The sequence below is a fragment of the Pinus tabuliformis genome, chromosome J (genome assembly GCF_031772625.1).
Source record: "Pinus tabuliformis cultivar Carrire ecotype Pingquan chromosome J, CPIR1, whole genome shotgun sequence".
Lineage (NCBI taxonomy): Eukaryota > Viridiplantae > Streptophyta > Pinopsida > Pinales > Pinaceae > Pinus > Pinus tabuliformis.
Genome location: NC_142295.1, coordinates 1294472616 through 1294476034, shown reverse-complemented (window position 1 = coordinate 1294476034; position 3419 = coordinate 1294472616). Strand labels below are relative to the sequence as shown.

The 3419-nt window shown below is 39.6% G+C and overlaps 1 pseudogene across 1 annotated transcript; it reads left to right on the top strand.

The window, feature by feature from the left end:
* Positions 1-493: 493 nt before the first annotated feature.
* Positions 494-3080, top strand: LOC149232027 (cytochrome P450 76T24 pseudogene; annotated as a pseudogene). The gene is made up of 3 exons (XR_016248448.1): positions 494-1447; positions 2186-2408; positions 2443-3080. The product of XR_016248448.1 is annotated as a cytochrome P450 76T24 pseudogene (transcript).
* Positions 3081-3419: the final 339 nt, after the last annotated feature.

The following is a 3419-nucleotide window of genomic DNA, read 5'->3' as shown; positions in this document are numbered from 1 at the left end:
TTTTCCTACGCATGGGGTAGACCGTGGGCTGCCTTTCTCTTCGACTTTTCTCTTTCAATGGCTAAACTTATAATGAGTCAAAAATGGCTTGCTCAGGAGAGTGAGATTATTTAAATTCAAGTACCTGGCCCTTCCGACTGGATAGGGTTTTCTCCACAATCCTCAAAGAGGAGGACGCATGGCATGGCCATTTATGTTTAGAGTGCAACTTACCAAACCTGCTTTGTAGGTCATCGACAAGTTGAATCATGTGTTTGAAATTACTCTGCAATACATTTATAAGTCGTATAACGTGTTTGAAATTACTTTGCAATACATTTATAAGTCGTATAACGTGTTTGAAATTTCTCTGCAAATAATCTATGAAGCTTAGAACCAGCCTTTTCGTTTTCGACACCTACTAAATTCCATGGGATAGCAATTTTCCATGAGTTAGTGACAATCCTTTATATATATATATATATATAGATAGACACAGAAGTAATGAAAGTCGAATATATCCTTATTCCTCAGTCTGCCCAGTGAACCTTGAGGGTTTGAATCTGATAGAGTCCTGATGGATATGGGACTGTTAATTTTGTATTTTGTACTGTCCATCTCTTCCATTATCATATACTTCATCTTGGGATTGTGGAGGAGAAAGTACTCTCGGCTTCCTCCTGGGCCTCCGAGATGGCCTATTGTAGGGAATCTATTGCAGTTGAGTAATAGACCAAACGAATCTCTCTTCCATCTTGCTACCAAGTACGGCCCTCTCATGTCCCTCTCCCTCGGGATGCAAACCACAGTGGTGGCCTCCTCTCCCGCCATGGCAAAGGAAGTTCTCAAAACCCATGACCAACTCCTTGCTGGGCGGACTGTCGCGCAATCACTCAAGTCCGTTTCCCACGAGAAGTCCTCATTAGTTTATGCTCAATATGGATCTCACTGGCGCATGCTCAGGCGAATATCCAATAAGGAGCTCTTCTCTCTCAAGAGGCTAGAAGCTCTGCAACACCTGAGAAGAGAACAAGTAAATGTAACGATTCATGAGATTTATGGAGATGCCCTGGAGGGAAAGTGTATAGATATTGGACACATTGTGTTCCAGTCAGCGGTCAATTTGTTAGGCAACATGGCCTTTGGTAAAGGCGGGTTCGATCTCCACTCTCAGGCTGTTGAAGAGTTGAAAGACATTGTTACCAGATTGATGGAACTCTGTGGAATTCCCAATATAACAGACTTTTTTCCTTTTCTTCAGTTTTTGGATCCTCAGGGAATATCGCGTGACGTGAAATTCTATATGGGAACGAAATACGCGATTATTGATAAATTCATAAACAAGCGCCTGGCCATTAGAGGCAAAGGGAGCGACAAGAGTGATGATAGTGAGAAGGATCTCTTGGACGTTCTGCTGGACATGAGAAGTGATGAATTTACTCTCACTGATATCAGGGGTTACTTAACTGTAAGACTTTCTTTATTTGCTCAGTTTAATTTGATTGTTCATTTTAGAAATATTTCAAAATTGAACTTAATTTGATCGTCGATATTTGGAAATATTTCAAAATGGAATAAGACAGGATTAAGTTAAAAAAAAGAAAAGTCTCTGTTCATCTCTTCAATTGACCGACTTACTTCTTATAACTGTTCCATCTCATTCATAAATATTCCCAAAATCAACATACAAACCTTGGCTTTCTTTTGATGTAAATGTGTTTCGGATTAGAGCCAATCATAAATATCATCGTTCACGGTTTGTGCTCTGGGAACGCCACCCCTAATCTCATTAAAAGTTGGGTTATAGAACGGTCCAGCAGCAATGTGACAAATGACTTTGGCTGATGGTTCCTGTTATAACCTGAATCTCATTACAGTCCAGCAGTAAAGTCATCAATAGATTTTGTTATTCATTTTTTTAAATGGACTTGTAATAAATCAGATTATCTTGTTTTTAATTAATTTGATAATGATGGTTTCCTTTTCAGTCATAGGAGAGTCCAGCAGTAAAGTCAAGTGAACCTGAACCTGATTACAGTCCAGCAGTATAAATATAATGGAGATACTTTTTATATAAACTTGAAGGATTTGATTGCCTGAAGAAAAAACTTGAAAGATTTGAGCCAAATTTTTATGAAAAAGATCGATTTCGTCAACTCCAAGAAAAGCCGCAAACGTATCTTTAATACAAATTTGGTTGTTGCAGGACATATTTGCGGCGGGAAGCGACACAACGACAACGACAATAGAGTGGGCAATGGCCGAACTGATTCGCAACCCTGAGATAATGAAACGAGTCAAAGCGAATTGGACGATGTGGTTGGATGCAACCGGAAGGTGGAAGAAAGTGATACGGAGCGTCTCCCTTATCTGCGCGCCGTAGTGAAAGAAGTGTTTCGCTTTCACCCGACAGTCCCTCTTCTAGTCCCAGACAAAGCAGACAGTCCCAGACAAAGCAGACAGCCGTTGTGAGGTTGGGGGATTCGTGATACCCAAAAACAGCCAAATACTTGTAAATGTGTGGGCGATCGGAAGAGACCCTACGCTGTGGGATGAACCAACCATATTCATGCCAGAAAGATTTATCCGTGATGATAAGAAGATAAGTGATATTGAGTACATGGGACAACACTTCGAGCTGATACCGTTTGGAGCAGGAAGGAGAATGTGCGTGGGGCTTCCATTGGCGAGTCGGATGGTTCATCTGGTGTTGGCTTCTCTCATCCATTCATTCGACTGGGCTCCTCCCAACGGCATGAATGCTAAGAAGATCGACATGACTGATAAGTTTGGGCTCACGCTTAAGAAGGCAGTGCCACTGTATGCAATTCCCACGCCTCGCCTTCCCTCTGACATGTATTACTGAGGTCTATGTATGTCGTTCTCTGATTCAACGGCTTGTCCGACTCTCACTGTGGTATGATTCATCTCACAGGAACTCGTACACGATTGCAATCAGATAACTTATAATAAACATGTCATATCCTCAGGGTAGATATTGTACTGGAGCGGTATATTATAAGCTTCAGAGGCAATAAGATCTGTCTACTGACAGTTCCCATGCATGGTATACTATAGATACCATACTATGCCAGTCATATAAGTTTGAATGTCATATAAGAGTTTTCTTTGGTATAGATAGTATAATGGACCAGTCAGATAAGTTTTAATGTCATCTAAGACTTTTCTTTAATGTTTTGTTATTTAAGTGGCTTTGCTAGTATTGAGTAAGATAAGTTTTAATGTCCTGTAAACTTTTCTTTAATATTTTGTTATTTAAGTGGCTTTGCTAGTATTGAGTAAAGTGAGTTAATGGTATAATTGGGTTTCGTCATTTGATTCTAATCTCGAGGGTTGGAATATATATAAATTTTATTTTTATATAAAATAAGTGTTATTTAGTAGTGAGTATTTATCATTTAGTTTAAATATAGTTAATT